This window comes from Amblyomma americanum, chromosome 4 (assembly GCF_052857255.1).
Source record: "Amblyomma americanum isolate KBUSLIRL-KWMA chromosome 4, ASM5285725v1, whole genome shotgun sequence".
In the NCBI taxonomy this organism is placed as follows: Eukaryota; Metazoa; Arthropoda; class Arachnida; order Ixodida; family Ixodidae; genus Amblyomma; species Amblyomma americanum.
The window spans coordinates 203,725,728-203,744,198 of NC_135500.1; the positions used below are offsets into that span (position 1 = coordinate 203,725,728).

General features: G+C 52.5%; 1 protein-coding gene and 1 non-coding gene across 4 annotated transcripts in view; both read right to left on the reverse strand.

The window, feature by feature from the left end:
- The window catches only part of LOC144129126 (uncharacterized), a 101,219-nt gene that overhangs the window by 49,524 nt on the left and 33,224 nt on the right, over window positions 1-18,471 (reverse strand). For 2 of the 3 annotated variants that reach the window (XR_013313867.1, XM_077663047.1), the window contains exon 2: window positions 13,930-14,004. The exons of the other annotated variant lie outside the window; for it this stretch is intronic. The gene's annotated coding sequence lies outside the window, so the exon portion shown is untranslated. The remainder of the gene's footprint in view (window positions 1-13,929; window positions 14,005-18,471) is intronic. 3 annotated transcript variants of the gene reach the window in all.
- Window positions 10,221-10,293, reverse strand: TRNAS-ACU (transfer RNA serine (anticodon ACU)). The gene has a single exon. It is a non-coding gene; the product is annotated as a tRNA-Ser (tRNA).

An 18,471-nucleotide genomic window follows, 5' to 3' on the forward strand; every position in this document is an offset into this window, starting at 1 on the left:
GGACTGCCAGCCACACTCTAACCGCGGACACACATCGCCCCGTCTCCCAGGCCTGTGTGCCCGGTGCGGGGAGAAACGTCTTTTCTGGTGGAAATAGAAGTTGTTCAATAATCGAACCACTACAAACGCGAGAGCACATTTTGAGCGGTTAGAGGTCCGCTCTTGGCTGATAACATTCCTTGGCTAGCTTCTCTCGACGTTGCCCAGACAGCTGACGCACGGCATGTGTGACATCGACAGAGTACGGAAGCTCATACTTGACTAAGGCAACTTTGCTCCGCGTTCCGACGCCTCCCTCAAACCACTGCATAGAGCCTCGATCGATGTCGAATAAAAATCTATTTGACAGTGTGCGCTGAGTTGCACTTCTTTGTTCTTTCGTGTGCTTGCTAGGTTGTTGTTCAAAGGGAAGGACGTTCGGGCGCCTCGTCACACACCACCCACACTTCCTGGAACCAGAACCCTCACTTATATTTCGCTCAGCACCTGTGGCGACTTCACTTTTCATGGACTGTCACCATCGGCCCAAGCGCCTGTGCAGAGAGACTGTGCAGTGCACACGTGGACACGAGGACGTTTCCGCCTCTAACAAGGCGCTTACCATACAGACGCCCGGGGAACTCTGACAGCCGACCCCCATCGACACTCTACGACGTGGGGGTAGTAAGTGAGTGTGGGGTACTGGAGAACCGCCTCACGTGGAACACGTTCTGCAGCAAGTGGCCGACATCAGTGTGGTTGACTTACTGTCTCCGAAGACGAGGTAGCGACCAATTGAGTCTGGTGCAAGGTCAACGTGAAGACCTTATATCATGCTGGCGCTCTTAGAGCGCACGAGCTCGTTGCCTTACATTAATGAACGCTTGCTGTAGGCGGCAGGCAGCACCAGAACCTAATCGAGAAGAGCGCTTCACCGTTCATTCACGCACAGAGACTAATGGAGGTGGAGTTTACGCGGTCACCATATATGATCACACCGCCCTCTTATCGTTACGGTCAGAATCACGTCTGGGCTCTGTTAATCATAGCCACATAGGTACGGCGTCGTGTTTTCTGCTAAGGCGGACAGCAGCTCCGGAGAAGTTATTTGCGACCGGCGAAGATGCTCGACACTGAAACGCTCGGACATGATCCTTCACCGCCAAGCTGACGCGTCATCAACGCCTAACCATGTTAATAAGTCGTTCGCAAACGCCTCTGACACCTACCGCCGGCCACGTCACATGCCCGTCCTGATCGCAGATTGCAAATAAAACAAAATCTAAACCACAAACCGTGAATAAGGAACCAAATTTGTAGTGATAACTTCCGTTTGTATCAGTATATTGCAGTACTCGGCGCGTGAGCCGAGGAGTGTTAAATAATGCGCATATTGCGAAGGCGGACTCCAGCCTTCGCAAAGCTACAAACGGTAGCCATCGTGCGAGTGCGATCAGTGATGCTGCCCGCCCACTCCCATAAAGGAGCTACAAGCGTACACGCCTGCGACGTACATACACACAAACACACACAGCCTTGAACTAACACACAGTCTCGATCAGACAACCCAGGCACCCCACTCGCGCGCGGGCCTCGGCGTGATGGTGCGGCCGTCAGTCCTCATATATCGCGACAGGCGCGTGGCCCTGTCTTCCCGCGCCGAGAGAGGAGCTCCGCGCGCGAGCGACACGTGTCCCTTCATCGGCGTCGCCTAGCGCACGCGACCACTTCGCGGGGCGCGCTCAAAAAAAAAAAAAAAAAACCCTCGTGCGCTTATCGAGAGTAGGCCAGCCGCACTTGCTCATCCAGTCAATAAAGCTCGGCGGGCGAGCTTGCGTCGAGGGTGCCCCGATGACTGATCGCGCGAAGCTCACCTTCCGCGGCGTCGTCTCCCGTGCGCCGGGGCCCTCCCGGAAACGGCACGCGGCGGCGCGTTGCTGTGCTATGTTCGCGCGCGCGCGGTCGCGCTTGGCACGCGGGCGCTGGGCAACGCTAGCTTCTCTTTCCCTCTCCCAGCTGAGCGGCAACAGCCACGACGGCAGCGACGCTGCGCGTCCCCGGGGGAGAAAAGGGAAAGGGAAGAAGCTGACGCTGGTCGAGACGAAGCCCTAGACAGGCACTGGAGAAAAGTATGGGGAAGAGACCAGCGCTCTTCCCTTGCGGGAAAAAAAGCCGGCCGTCTCGCTATATCCGCGCGCCTTTTCCCGAAACACGCCGGCGGTTCCCAATAGGGAATGGCTTCTGGGCTGGTTTATTTTTGGGAGGCTGCGAAAGCAAACAGCCCCGTCAGCAGGCGCGCACGCTTGTCCTGTTTCTCTTTCCTTTCTTGGTTAGAGCGAGGCTGTAAGCAAGGTTTGCAGCACGCCGAGTGAATAAAGAAGCGATTCAGGTTGTCAACATACGCCGATCGGTTGTGGAATACAGCCGTCAAACTGCAGTACAGCTAACAAAGTAAAACAATCATGGATGATGAAAACTAGGAGCGGAGATCGCGTGTGAGTTACGCTCAGCGCGGACAGTAGGATGACAGCAAAGGCGTCAGGGTTGTTAACTCTCTCTCGAGACTAGAGTCGAAATATCAGAACTATGAAAGAGCGCACTTCCTTGACACTGATAGCGCGCGTTTAGGTATTAATTTTGAGCTATCGGTGAAGATGATGTTTAATTCCTAGTACAGAATTACACGATGTAAAAGTAGGTTCGGTTCGCAGGAGCGCCCGTTGCCAAGAAAAAACAGAGGGAATTTCGTCAAGCTGCTGCATTGAAGTTTTTTTTTCTTTTGCTCTAACAATCCACTTATTTAGTCTCATTTCATTCAATGTTGCATTTTTTTTTTATGAACCATTTTTTTGTGGATGAACCATCAGTACATGAAACCTATCTGAATTCAAAAGACAGAGCAATGGCTTAGGCCACAGCTGAGGAACTGTCCGCAAAGAATACAAAACAAAAATAATAGATGGATCATGAATCCTTGTACGAAACCACAGGTCGGCAGCGGCGAGCATTTTGTTGTTCCCATTTGCATTCTGATATGTTGCTTGTACAGCGGCACAAGCTCAAGCAAGAAGGAGGTAGAAAAAGCGACCTCGTAACTACCCCCCCCCCCCCCAAAAAAAAAAAAATTGAACCTCGACACTTATTCGCTTCGCTGCGAAGCTGCTTGGCAAGCGATGGAAAAATGAGGGCGTAAAACTTGTTCACACGACTCAGTTGGTGTTCTCAGGAAATGAAAGTATGAAGCTGAAGGTCGCATCACGAACAAACCTTCAGTGGAAATATGACAACGCGGCGGCAAGAAGTCGGCTCTGTTGATGAAGCCGGCAGCCTGGCCCGAGTGAGCGCAGTGCAACGAGGGGCGTGGCCGCCGGGGATGAATGTCCTCCATGCACGGAGGCGCAAAGAAGGCAGGAAAGCACGCATGCCAAGGTGCGTGGAACGCACGCGAAACACGCAATCAGCAGCTGCGTTTATTCGCATCTCGAGAGATCCGCGCCGCTTCTCTCCTGCCTTCCCTCTTTCCCCCACGCGTTCCCTAGCCTAGGGAAGGCTTCTTCCCCGGAACTTGTTGCTATGCCAGAACCACCGGGCACCGGGGAGAGAGCCGCCGCTGTCGTGGGTCTTCGCGCTCAGTTTATTGAGCGCGCTGTTGGCTTCCTTCGTTGATGGAACGTTGGCGAGTGATAAAAATGAGGGAAAAAAAAAGGAGAGACATACTCAGATAAACCAGCGCGAAACAGATGGACTAAGAGAGGAGGACAAACTCTGTTCTCTTAGTCCGTGTTTTTCAGCTGGTTTATTTGCGTATGAATCCTTTCCAACTAGCCCAGTTACCCGTATAAATCGAAAAAAGAAGAGGATGCAGCATTTCTCAGCAGCGCGACCGCAAGAAATCTCAACGCTACTTTGCGGACGTTTGAAATGAAGCGCAGTCACATTAAAACAGTACCTCGACAAGAGACGCCACCACAGCACTGAAAAAAAAAAAGAAGATGCAGCTTTAGCATGTGAGTACCCCTGAGAGTATCCCCCATCGCTCGACTGGGGCTCCTTCTATTTATTCCGATCCTACTCTCCTTTGGGGCACCTGTGTGCGATTTTAATCACGGGCATATCATTGCATCAGGTCGATTCTTATGCTAAAATGTGAATTCACAGCTTTTTCATTTCCCTTTTTTTCACCTTTTTTCATCCAAATTTGCGTCTTCTTCACATAATTATCCAATTACTCCACTCCTTACCCATGTGCGCGTTTGTGTCACCAATGTACCCTGACCAATCCCCCATCGTGGGTGCGTGCCATTCAGCCAGAGGCCATGATCATCATCATCATAATCAATGGAATGTAAGGGCTGTCCCACTGCTACGGCCGCTGTTGGCACACGTAGAAAGAAAGATAGGGTCCATTTCTGCAGAATACAGCAACCAGCCCAGGCAGGATGCTTCCGCGAGTAGGCCTAACCGATGACAGCAGCGTTGTACAGTAGGGCTGTTTGTAGGAGGCGGCATGCCGTCGAACGCGCATATGGGGCACCAAGGGAAGATTGATGAGCATATCCCGAAGGGCACCGCAAAGGAGCTGAGCCTCGCATACGCAAAAAACTAGAAGAATATGTAGGACGCGGCTCTGGAAGATCAATATGTTAAGCTGATCATCCAATTACGCCGTCTTGACTTCCTCAGATGGATGCCATGCAGTCAGTTACGAAAGGGCAAGAATGTCGCGTGGCCATGTGTACGCTACGCGGCATTGAAAATATGAACCTGTACAAGAGTCAGGGAGGACGTAGAAACTGGAGGGCAAAAAACAAGAAGACATGCCTAGACGCTATCGAAACAAAATAACGTTTCTTGAGAGGCAATATGTTACCACTTGGCTCGACGATTTCTCGCAAAGCAAGTGAGCCGGCATATACACGTGACAGTCGGCTTTATGCGCTGCAACAGAACGAAGGAGCTTAACAACCACTGTTGAAACAGACCGCTAGAGAGCGTATACAGCCGAGCTCGACATCAGTACCAAGCAGCTACTTCGATATTCACAGGGCCGCGTTTAGTGGGCGGGTAATGCTACATTCGAGGAAGCATGGACGCCGATATTTCTCGCCGTGCTTCGTTGCCGCCTCATTTATGCGACATACGATTCGCGCTTCTACTATTGTTAACCTCGTTCATCCTGTCATGCGTTGCACTCCTTCATCTAGCGTGCATACCTTGACCTGCCACCACGACGGCGTATTTGACGCGGTGGGCGCCTGCAGCTTTGAAGGCGCAAACAGAGAAATGAGACGAGAGGCACGGCATCCGGGAACACCCGATGTCCGGTTTTCCTGCGCGGGGCCGACAAGAGGCCCGGCGACCAGGGCGCTCACGCGTCATGCCGGGCAAGGGCTAAACGACACCAATCGCAACCAATTCCAAACCAGCCACCGGCCGGACGCTGCGCGGGGCGAGCCGGGGTGCCCACCCTCCCCTCGACTCCCTTCTCTCTCTCGTCTCGCCGTGTCTCCTCTGGGTCCATGGCAGCAGCGGAAGAGTACGGGGAGGGGTGCTACGAAAACAGGGGCAGTGCGCTCAGAAGCAGAGCGCTAGCCGGCGTTCGCTCCCGCACATCCACCCTTCCTCCCGAAGCCCCATGCTGTGTCGGCGACCGCGATCCCAGCCCCGGCCTTCCTCGGCGCGGAGAGGGAAACCCCGCGGACTCTCTCGATTATTGAGACCACTTGGGCCGCGTCCTGTCTGAGACTCGCCGTAGGAGACGGCAGGGCCCTCTTCTGCTGCTGGACCCCGCAGGGTCAGCCCACTCGCGCTGCGGGCGTTAACCAACGGAGCGCGTCGAAAAGAAACGCCTTTGACTGGCGTCAAAAAGCTGCAGCGACGGCTGACTTGAGACTGGGAAGGTGGGCGCGAGGAAAGGGGTAGAGAGGGGGGAGACGGCGTCACTCCGATTTCGCCGCGGCCGGTCCAGACACCGCTTCCAGGCGTGAACGCAAGTCGACTTGGAACGAATAGGCGAGAGGGCAGTGGAACCCACGCAGTCACAAATAACGAGAAAATGGGCTGCCGCAACCTAGGGCCTTTCATTCCTCCCCCCCCCCTTTTTTTTTTTTTTTTGCTGTCGGGAGCTTCTTTGTTTCGTGCGCGAGAAAAAGCGCAAGCGAGCGACGGCATATGACAGCTTGCCCTGTTCTCCCGCCTCTCTTAGTATTCTTTCGTTCCTTTTCGTGCCGCGTTACCGAAGGAGAAGTGGAAAGCCTTGTAGCAGGGAGACGGCTGAGTTTCGAAAAAAAAAAAAGAAAATTCGCGCTATATCCGACCAGCGGCGCAGATGCCTCGAGCATTTATGCGGAAAATAGCTGCGACTTCATCTTGCATTATTTGGCGTGGAAAGCAGCGTGGTCAACTCGTACTTCAATCAAGCTATACAGAGCTAGAACTTGAAGATGGGAAACTCGGTTGATGCCACGGTGTAAGAAACGAATTGAAAACACGCGCACGTACAGAAAAAAGAACGGGACAGACAGGGAGGGGCAACTATATCCTGCAGCACATGTATGTTTGCAGCTCTGTTGCCAGCAGCTCTGGGCACCCTGTTTCCTTTGCTACGTTGCTTCAACATGAAGAAACGCTTTTCCGATGCTCCGGACCACTCCTCGAATGGCTTAAAGCTGTTTCTTTACGGCCTCTTTTTATCGCAGCCCTTGGCACTTGGAAGCTTCAAAGAATGCGAGAACTTTATCTCCGAATGTCAGCTCCGTCCTGTCCCGGAACTTGAGGAATGCGGCGCGAAGTCCAGTCCATGTCTAGGAACCTGTCCGGCGATGTGGCCCGTGTGTTTATTAAAGGGTGCCCATTTGGCCGCATCGTTCGTTGTATGGAGTCCTCACAACGCGAACCCGTCGACTTCTCGCGCAGACACGGCACATGAGCTGGTGCTGCCGCTCTGTTCGTTGCGGGGCGCGCCTGTAACGGACGCGCTTTTCTACTCCTCTTCAGGAACGAAGATTTTTCCGGCTGTCCGTATACAGTGTGCATGGTACTAACGTTCCCTACAATCCGCGACAAGTAGCTTTCTTTTCGTGGCGGTGTCTTTTCAAGGACACACGTACACCTGTCAATACAGGCGCCGTGTTCCGCTCGATCAAGCCAAGACGCCAGGTATATCTGACAGGCAACCTCATTCTATGAAAGGGGGCCAATCGCGCGTGACTGACATGTACAATAGGCGCCACATCTACTGAATGTGCTACGTCACATACTGATCAGAGTAAGCGCAGGCTGGGGGCTTTTAGAGTATAAGCGACACAGTCGGCTCTCAGTCGGCGTTTGCCGAGACGACCTCAAAACTGTGACCTCAAGACGGACGAAGACTCACTGGCATACATTAAGCGCAAAAAAATGCCTCAATTAAAGGCACATTGGCGGAAAAAGCGTTCTGCCATACGTTTGTTGCTTCCAAGAGATGCGGACGGATGTGTCACTGAGGGTCAATGGCGGCAATTAAATGTGGTTTGCACCAGAGCTGGAGATTTTGCATGCTTAAACGCATCAGTCCCCCCCCCCCCCTTCCCCCGCCCCCGAACTCCTTAGCCTACCTAGTTATCACTTCTGGCAAAGAGCGGGTGTCTCGCTGCATGCGGCAATGGTTTCGGATTCAAACTGCGGACGACAGCAAAGTTTTTTCGTGTTACGACGATTGCAGAAACATGCGCTGCTTATCTTTGCAAGCGTATGGCTGTGCACGGGCGGATGCTAATTGCAGTTAATTTCGTTGCTTGAAGCCTGCTCCACATCAGGCTAATCTCCTCAGCACAATGGTTCCACGGGGAGGACTGGCCCGCGAGTAATAGTAATGTACAGCACCCGCAATCCGCGAAACAACGACAAAGTAACTACTGTATTGAAATAGTGGCCTTTAACGTCCCGAAGCGACTCATGGGTTATGAGAAACTCCATAGTAGAAGGCTGCAGATAACCGTTAGATTCGTGGATTTTTCTTTGCCGAAGCAATTTTGTGAGCCGTGAGGTACGCCTTTTTGACGGGTTCTGGACAACATTTGACCATCTGGGGCTCCCTAACGAGCACCTAAATCTCGAACAATCAGAGTCCTTGCCTGACGTCCCTTCTGTCGAAGTTCTGCTCCTGAAGCCTAAACAGGACCCGCAAACCCGTAACCAGAGTTTGACGCCACAGCCACTGCGCCACAACGGAGGTTGGAATTTCAGAGGAAGAAGAAACGCCAGCCAAACAACAACAACAACAAAAGGAGACATAAGAAACGAGGGAACTGTGGGCATGACAACACGGCTTCATCTTCCCCTTCTTCTCCATCCTCCCACCGCCGACAGCTGGGAGCGAGGCCACACAAAACCTCGTGACTCAACGTGAGTCAGCGAGAGCCAGCGTGTGAAGAGGAGCCGTGGAGGGAGTGCGATGACCTCGATCGGGCCTATGGAAGAAAAGCGTCGGCGGAGGGCACTTCGTCGCAGGTGTATATATATACATACATATATTATAAGGGTAACGGACTGGCTTCCAAGAGAGGTTAAGCGTAGCAGGGGGCGGCAGAGAGTTAGGCGGGCGGATGAGAAAAAAAAAATCCCTTTCTGCGAGCGCCGATTGGCTGACAGCCAGTGGCTCGGATATAAAACGACCAGGTCTCGAGTCGGGGCAGCGATACCTAGCGACGCACGAAAGTGACGAACGCAATACCGCGAACTGTTATATCGGGACGTGAGACAACAAATGCTCATCGCAACAAACGTTCCAACGCAAACATAACTTCAGCAGCATGGCATCGCTGACGTCTCTATATTCAAGATCGGCAACCGATTAGTATGCGCACCAGACCGTCACAACGCCCGGCTCGGACCTTGTCGGCTCCAGTGCGCAAGCGTAGAACACACGGACGTGGCTGAACTCACGGGCAGAGAAGCCCGTCGTACCTGGGCTTCCGGTGCACGATATGGATCTCGTTGGGACGAAAAAGCGTCGGAATCTCGTTTACAACCCTTGGTTGGTGCCAGAGTTTCCTCTTGTTACGAAACCAACCAGACAGACTTACGTCAAAGATGTTTACTGCATGATAACACTGCTATGCTTTAGGATAAGCGTGCCTCCCCCTCCCCTCTAGAGCGGTGGACGCTTGGGAGGCTTTGTTGTCCATATGGGCCTAAAGTTCAAAATATCCCTTGGGAACAGCAAGGCGACTAAAGAGGCTAGCTGGCGCCACGTCCGGTCGTTGTCTTGTTTTGCCCTTGTGACTACTCAGCGCAGTCAAGCAACGGAGCCCTTCAGAACAGAACGTTCCACAAAATGGCGCGGACACAGAAGAGACTGGACACAGCCCGGTCTCTCCAGTCCTCATCTTTGTTAGCGTCCACGAATGTCGGACATGCTCGAAACGGTACACAGATACAACTACAGACACAACGCCGTCCAACGACGCAGACTTCCGCCTACCACCTTCATGCATAGGCCGAAGCTGCGCATCGTGACGTCAGGCTCAAATGAATCAACTCGCTGTTCGCAGCTAAGGCCCGACCTTACGTGTACTAGCACTTCGTGTGTGCTTCCGCTAAATACATGAGTCTGTGCACAGCGCAGGCTACCCGGGAAATGCAACGCCATTTTCTATTGCCTATACCCTTTTCCCACCCTCCTCCCCTACTGAAAGCCTCCACTTAGCACAAAGAGGTAAATAAATGGCAATTAAAAGTGTGAACGCACTTTCAGACCGTACCAGGGACTTTGATACATTAGTACTGATGTATTAGGGACTGTATTCATTAGTGTTTAGAGTGTAGCAGCAGCACCCACCTCAGGCGGCCGGTGACACCGTGGTGCTGCCGAGCTTAGCTCGTGTCCTGCGCCGCTGCCACGCACTATATAATACACTGCTCTCGCAGTCACAAGACAACGCTCACAGCACCGTGGCCGAATAAACACTGCCGCTGCCTTCCTTACGTCGTCACTATGTCTACCAATGCCACAAGTGCTTAATATACTAAATAAATAAATAATTGGTTTCAGGGGGAAAGGAAATCTGTCTCATATATCTTTGGACACCTGAACCGCGCCGTAAGGGAAGGAATAAAGGAGGGAGTGAAAGAAGAAAGGAAGAGAGAGGTGCCGTAGTGGAGGGCTCCGGAATAATTTCGAGCACCTGGGGATCTTTAACGTGCACTGACATCGCACAGCACACGGGCGCCTTAGCGTTTTTCCTCCATAAAAACGCAGCCGCCGCGGTCGGGGTTCGATCCCGGGAACTCCGGATCAGTAGTCGAGCGCCCTAACCACTGAGCCACCGCGGCGAGTTTTTAATATACTACTTATGCGTTTTCAAATGTGGGAAGAAACATGATTATATTTCTATAGCCTCCGTAACACTCGGCTCCAAATGTCTACGAGGCACTGCTTCGTTTCTTAACAGCGTCGTACCTGGTCGGTTAGGCTATGGCTTTGGCGTAAGCACATTCCTATAGTTCCTATATTGGCAGTCTTCACAGTTAAATCATCTTTTTTTTCTCCTTTCTCTTGATATCCGCTCTTCCCTTTCCCCCAAGTATACGTGTTAAAGATTCTCGGGTGATCGAAAGTATTCCGGAGCCCTCCACTACGGCCTCTCTTTCTCTCTTTCTTCGTTCCCTCCCACATTCTTCTACCCTCATGGTGCAGTTGGCGTGTCCATCGAGAAGTGAGACAGTAACTGCGCCATTTCGTTTCCTCAAAAGCCACTAACATAAAAACAGCCACGTTGATGTGCGCCATCAGGTGCACATCAAAAGGAGCGGTGGTGATACCTGATACCTGGTTTAATATCTGCAGCGGGTCCTTGGACCCAAGACATTAAACTTATTTTTGGAATATGGCGGTGTTCTCGGCTTGATGCACTCTGGCACGGGTCGGCCCGGTATTGCACTGCCTCCGCCTGGGATCGGCCCGGGGCATTTTAGCGTGGCGCGTCTTTTCTTTCAGTCTTTGCTCTCCTCTCCTTTACCCCTCCTACTTTTAGCACGTGGCAGCGAGCGAGGCTCGGCTTGAGCCAGTAGGCAGGCCCGTGCTCTTTCCCTTTCTTTCTTCCTAACAGCAACAGCAACAGCAGTACACTATTCTGGCTCAGCACTGCACCTCCGAACAGGTCAAATGTTACCAAACGCTTTGAGATATTTAAGGTCAAAGACAAAAACAGTTACAATTTTGCTCCTTTCCTCAAGACCAATTTACATTTTTTCCTTCTAGTTAAAGTCGCACCCTTTCCTTCCCCACTACATCTCTCTACGACTACAGTAAGCTTGTACCCTGATGGACAACGTCACGCTTCGCTTCCGAAATGCTTTATTCATCTGACGCCAGTACAAAGACCTGCCCTTACCCTCTACCCTTACTGGCAAAAAGAATACAGGAAAACCGATGTGAACACAAGGCGCATATAACCTCATCGCCTTTTGGGAACGATAAAGTGCTTCGCCAAAGCGTCGCGCCAACTTTAGCACGTGCTTTCCGAGACGAGCCCCGGCGTTGTAGCGGGCCCGAGGCACTACTCAACACGTGGGCTGCTATACTGCCGCCACTGATGGAGTGAGCTCCCCCAGTCTTCCGCTGCGGGACAGGCCGCTCAAAAGTGCCGGAACGCGTGCTCCCGGCGTCATCAGCAATCATGCCGGCGCTCTGCGAGCTCTGCTCATCAATGGTCTCGGTCGCACGCGCCACCCGCCGGGCGAAAATCGCTGTGGTGGCAGACTCCGGCGCTGCCCGCAGTTCACTTCGTGATGCGTCTCTCTGGCGTTCACTTCCGGTCCCTCCCGCGCGTCGGTCTTTTGTCTCCGCCGGCGCAGTGGCGACGTCTTTTCACGCGGCCGCCCATCGCGATCCCACCGGCATTGTCTTATCGCCCCTCCGTACACACTGTCCCGTGCAGCCACTGCACCGGAATCCGCGCTCGTTTGTTATCCTCTGTTGTTTCCTCCGTCCCACGCGGCGCACAGTTCGCATCACGGACCGTCAAAAACAAACGACCGCGTATGCGACGAGGGCGACGATGACGCAGCGTGAATGGCGCCGGGGGCGAGCCAGAGCCAAGTCGGTGGCTGCACGGGACCAGCGGTCGGCCGGGCGGGAGGGGCGCGATGGTGTACCGCGTAACTGCACAAGTGTTGCGAATTGGTAACGATATGACTCGTGGCGATATGATTGGTAGCGATATGATCGGTAGCGTGTAACAAGTAGACTGTTTTGGCGGCTTTCGCCTCGCTTTCCTGTCAATATGTGCCCCTAAACCAGACTGGTACAGCTACTCAGAAAAAAAAAAAAGCAGCCATAGTTTGCTAACGGTTCGACTAGAGACCAGTCTACGTCCCTTACCCTGACGAAGAGTGGTGCCTAATCGCTTCTCTGCTTTACGGTACACTCTTCTAAAGAAGCGTTGATATTTATGTCTTCCCTCGATGTGATTGCGGTTACGCTCTGTTCGTCTCACAGTGGGTGAGTGGACACAGCGAGTGAGTGAAAGAACTCACAAAAAAAAAAGATGAGGCGCTTACGTAGTATATGGCATCAATTCAGCGTCACCTGTGACTTGAAGAATCCACCTTGATATTCCATACAAAAATGTCCTATGTCCTATCATCGGCTATAGGTATACTTGGCTCAAATACCTATACACATTTCCTACGGACGTCTTAGCTGTAGCTTCAGGAGGATATAGTTTTTCTATGGACAGCTAGAAACAGTTGTATGGTTCTGAAGCTATAGCTCTAGTGGCACAGATTTTTCAATAGATGGCAATAAGCACCGCTTTGGATGTGTATAGACGCTCATAAAAAGCCATAGACGGACAAAGCTTTTCTCATAGACGCCCGTAGGTCGGTTTTTGTATGATCAAGTTAAGAAGTCATGGTCGCGTTCAAGGGCTTCAAGGGGACGCTGATGACCAATTGAAGTTGGGCAGTATCAGTTTACCACACTCTAATGAAAAAAAAGGCTACCTTCACTGAAAACTGAGCTTTTACAACCCAAACGAAGCCAAAAAGTGCGATGCAAGTATCGCCACCCCGGCCGATTGTGCAAGTGAAGTGCGGTGACGTCAGAAGAGTGTTTTTTTTTTTTCCCGCAACCCTGAGGCAGGGCTTTTATACATTACCATTCACTTCCAAACGGTCATCTCAAATGCCTTTCTGGTCTTGACGTCACGAGTTCAAATCGAGTGGCGCGAGAATTGTGAAACGCAATTTACTCGCCAATAAATGCGGCTGTTGCGGCCGGGAAAACAGCAAGATAACCCGACCGCGGCGGCTGCGTTTTTATGGAGGCAAAACGCTAAGGCGCCCGTGTGCTGTGCGATGTCAGTGCACGTTAAAGATATCCAGGTGGTCGAAATTATTCCGGAGCCCTCCACTACGGCACCTCTCTCTTCCTTTCTTCTTTCACTCCCTCCTTTATCCCTTCCCCTTACGGCGCGGTTCAGGTGTCCAATGATATATGAGACAGATACTGCGCCATTTCCTTTCCCCAAAAAAACCAATTATTATAATTAACCAAAAAGAGCCATCGGATCAATTTTTACCAAACATGAGAATTTTCCAGAGTTGTCATTATAGTACGTGTCCCTTCAGTGGGTCGTGCGTCTTATCGACGGTTAGTAGGTAGCATGACTGATTAATGGTTTACACGACCCGTTAGTCATACTACCGATGACCTACGGGTTATGTCACGTGATTGCGCTATGCCATGACGCCATTTTATGCGGACTATACAACCACGAGACCTCAAGCGGGGGCCTGGCTACAACAGCCCGCGCTACGCAAAGAAGATTCCGGAATTAGAAAATACGTGCTTCCGCGACGAGACACCGGCGACGATCAGCCTGCCCGCGGTCACGTACGTGACTCCGTGAGCGATGGAGAATACACGCGAATAGGAGACAAGGCGGGACACGGCAATGCACTCACCTAATCCTTGCCGAACGAAGACATGACTGGCGGCAGCAGCAGAGCGCGTCCTTCCACGGCAGCCGGCAGCCCGACCTGCAACGTGGAGCACGGGGGAATTACTATCACCTATTCGCCAGACACACAGCGGACGTGCAAGAACCGCAAGGAATCAGCGCAACCCCAACTCGGAGTAGCGAGCGCACGTCTCTGACCGACCGTCGACAGTGCACCATGCATGTGACGGGCGGTCTGACAGACCAATGTCACAACGCCCTGCCATGAAGCGCCGAGGTAAAAAAAAGAAGAAAAATGAGCCCCTACAGATATTTAGCAGGCCTTTTCGGAACAGGGTGCGGCTATAGGTGTACAACGCTTCCTCCTCTCCGCTCGGTGAGAGCGCCGTCTCCAAGTTGCGCATGGGACATGTAGGCTGACCTGCTGTCACATGACGACAAGGGTAACATTTTCGGCCCTCTCCACCCCCACTCGTCCTAAACGACACCCCCATCCGGCAGCGCTAGCTTTAGAGGGCGTAGCGGAGACGTGCTTAGCGTAGAGGTATACCGGCTTAACAGACGCCGGCCGCGCATGCGCATTGACCTTGCCTAGCCGCACCCATGCCGCTGAGCACGCGCAGTCGGCGTCCGGTAAACGGCATGCAGTATACCTCTACGCTAGCACGTCTCCAGTATGCTGAATCTCTCTTTTATGTTATGGCATGATAGGACCCTAACGTTGACGTAACTTATCTGCGTCCTATGCAGGATAATGCCCTGTTCTGTTTCTCAATGTTACCCCTCTCAGCTTCCTTTCCGTATACAAATACCGCTGCAAATAAAAAAAAAGTTATACCTGTGTTACACGGGCGTTTTCAATGACAGTTCAGTTAACCGCCAGTTCAGGATTTCAACTGCCGTTGAACTCAACTGGAATCGCCGGCTGTTACACGAGCACTTCGCGTTCAGTTCAGTTAGCACCCTAACCACATGACCTCGTGCCAAGAGCGGAAGTGTAAATAAGAAAAAAGCAGTCTGTGCATTTTCTTCTTGCTGTAAATGATCGTAATGTGTATAATCTTTACTATAGTGACAATTCTTCTTATGTATTTTTTGCTTTGCGATAGAAATTTGCGGGTGCGAAGCACACTGAGCCAAGACAATCCAGTAAGAGGGAAAGTTTTTCAGTTCGTATGTCGCCATCTTGTCCGTTGGCCGTTCAACTGGGATCCCTGATCTCAGTCGAACTCAACTGCCGTTGAGATTTCAACGGCAGTTAGCACTGCCGTCTAACACCGCTAACTGCCGTTCAGTTCAACTGAGAGTCAACTGAACTGCCGTTGAAAACGCCCGTATTGCTCTATCTCGTGGTCGAGTGTGGAAGTAAGCATGAAATGCGTTGCAGAAAAGGCGTTGCGCTTTCTGGAGGGCACTAAAGTTATCGCGGTCACTAAGCGACCCCGATGTGATAGGGTTTACGGGTTTATGGGGGTTTAAAGTCCGAAAGCGACTCAGGCTAAGGGACGCCGTAGTGAAGGGCTCCGGAAATTTCGACCACCTGGAGTTCTTTAAAGTTCATTGACATCACACAGCACACAGGCCTCTAGAATTTTGCATCCATCAAAATTCATGCATACCATACATCGACCATGCCATACCACGCTTGTATGGTATGCATCAAATACATGCCATACAAGGGCGATGAAACCGGTTCTAGCTTTTTTGTGGCAAAATCATAAGAAGAAAATTAGGCACTCATTGTAGACATCATAGCAGGCAAGCTCAATGCTATGACATGTTCTTTTTTAAGAATGCGGTTAAGAAGGCCTTCAAGTTTTTGCAATTCAGGCCAGTAGTTCCTCTGGATTTGGCGCTGGTTCCGATTTGCGCGCGTTTCTTGGGAAAAATTAGACGTACACGCCTACATGCATTAGAGAAAAAACAACGGACAGGGACGGCAAATATGTTATTTTGTTGACGTGCTGGAAATGCCAAAAATTTCCGAGGGACGCTATAGGCCTTCCTTGTACGAATGACTACATTTGCAGTGCCCTCTGTGCTGGTATACGAACATGTGGACACTTAACCGGAACTAAATGAGACACTGCTTCCTTATATGTGCTGTAGTGCGTGTGCGAATAGTACCTGCGTATGCGTGCGTAAGCAAGAACGTCACCAGAGCCAGCATCTTTTCAGAATCTTTTCGCATTGCCATGCGTCAGCGATACCTCGCTCATTTGCACAATTTTCGTTTTCTGTTCTATTTTATTTCATCCACTGCTCTTGCATTCAATAGCGACAGTAAGACCAGCCGTCTCCGCCTAATTATGCCAACATCTCCTGCGTACACAACTAAGCAAATAAAAGTGAAAAGACGCTGGAGTGAGCTTCTGAAGCGGAGCTGTCCAGGCCAGGACATAGATACATGAGGCCACTTTACACGAGTCTGCCGTTGCCCATGCATCTCAGCCGGGGAAAATCAACAGAAGCGCAGTAAACGAAAGCACATCCCTGCAACTACTTAGTCGCAATACGACGAAAGCTTCTCGCATGTATCAGTGCGCTTCCTTTCGGCCACACCCATTTTTTCTCTCTCCTCACACCGTCTGCATGAGACCATCGCCACTCCTTGTCGCTGCGGGCGCTGCTCACTGATGAGGCGCGTGCACAAATGACGCAGTATCAATAATGCAGCACCTAATTACTCACCACTGACACGGAGGAAGGAAAAACGACAGAGCGAAATAGTGGACAGGAAAGGCCTCATCCTGGGCACCCTCGGTGCGTGCATGCATGCTGGCAACTTCAACAGGCCTTCAAATGCGTGAGACCGGAAGCTACGAGTCCAGACTGGGCAGCGTCTCACAAGTGCGTATAAATGGGAGTCGCTCCCTCGCCTAACGACGCTGGAAGAGGCAGGCGGCAGCGGTTCGCTCTGGAAGACCCTCGCCCACTTCGTAAACGACCTCGTCTCTCGGCCAGCGAAAGAAATGGTCGAGAAGAAGAAGCGATCAAGCTGAGGGGGGTAGTGGAGGGACACTGTGGGCCTACTGCTTTATGCTGCCGTTGTTGCTGTTGGTTTTCTACCCCCCACAAGCCGTGCGCGGACGTGAAACAGACATTATCGCTTTGCACGCCATAATTTTCTCCCATCACTCCTTCGCTCACGTTCGGCCGCAGTGCCTTATGGGTCCCCGCCGCCCGATCATTATGCGCTTTCGTGCGACACCATTAAGGCTCGCTGCGATCCCCCTCCTATAGACGGGGAGAATGGAGGTCCCGTCCACAGTGCTCTTCGCGACACCTCGAACATTTTATTATTGTTGTGTCGTTCTTCGTGCGTCCGATGCTGCTCCTGTTCTGTGCACGTAAGGTTCCTAAGCCTATATTTGTCTTTCATTTATTTTTCTCTTTTTGCAAAGTCAGCTCGGCGTCACTGCAATTTTGACGGCTCGTAGGCGTGGCCGTGATGCCTACACGTCAAGAGATTCGGTTACCTAACCCCGTGCGCCACTTTGCGCAAGTTTGCCACGGGATTCAGAACATCAGCACTTTCTGACTCTGGAGGGAAGCCTGGAGGGAAGCCTCCCATCCCCCGCATACAAAGTTGGCCCCGCAAGGCTTCAGTGCAACAGCTGCCCCGCTGTCTGCAGCACCCGAGTCGCAACACCATGCCAGCTGGCAACGGCAAAAGGTCATCCTTGGCAATCACTTTCACCTAACTCCCCCCCTCATCCCCCTCATCCCTCGCAAGAGCCAGCTTGAAGGAAGCTGCAACAAGGGGGAAACCTGCGGGTCACCGGACATAGCACAGGGTATCTCGCAAGAGGAACTCGCACAATGCGCTTCGTTACGGCTTCCTCTGTCCGTCCGTCGGTGGGCACGCGGTGGGGGGGGGGGGGACGTCACGAGAATACTCTCTCCCGGTCTCTTTCCTCCGGCGATGTTGCAGCCAACGGCGCAGGTGAAAAGTGAAACGAACTCCGGCAGCAGCGCAGCTCTCGAAAAAGCGCACCGTATTCGCGTCCGGGGAGGAGGTCTGGGGTGGGAGGCGTGCACAATGGCAGCAGGAGGAACACACACACCGGTGCCGGCGGTGGGATGATGAGGGCGTTCTTCCCCTCCAGTCAGAAGGACCACAATGGGTCAGCTGAAGCTCCGAGACCGGTTCGGGCCACTGCCTCCCCATGCGCCAGCCAGCTTCATTGCCGCTGCTGCTGCCTACCTGCAGCCTGCCCTTCGACCACGGTGCCTTCGACGGAGGCGTCCGAGGGGAAGGGTGGGTGGTTGTTGTGGGGGGAGGGGGGGGGGGGCGATAGGCCATGTGCGTGTGCATGGAGACGACGGGGGCCCGCGGCGTCCTGGAATGCGCGCCGCCGCCACACTTTTGTTGCGTCGTCCCCAGCTCGGAAGGTCAACGCACCGCTCTCAAAGGGAACGCCCCCCCCCCTCCCCCCCCCCCTCCCGCCTAGCTCTCTCTGTGTTCCAGCAATCTGAAAGAAGGAGAGCAGGCATCATCTGCGGCCAGCGTCGGGACGTCGACAGGCCGACCGGATTGCGCCGG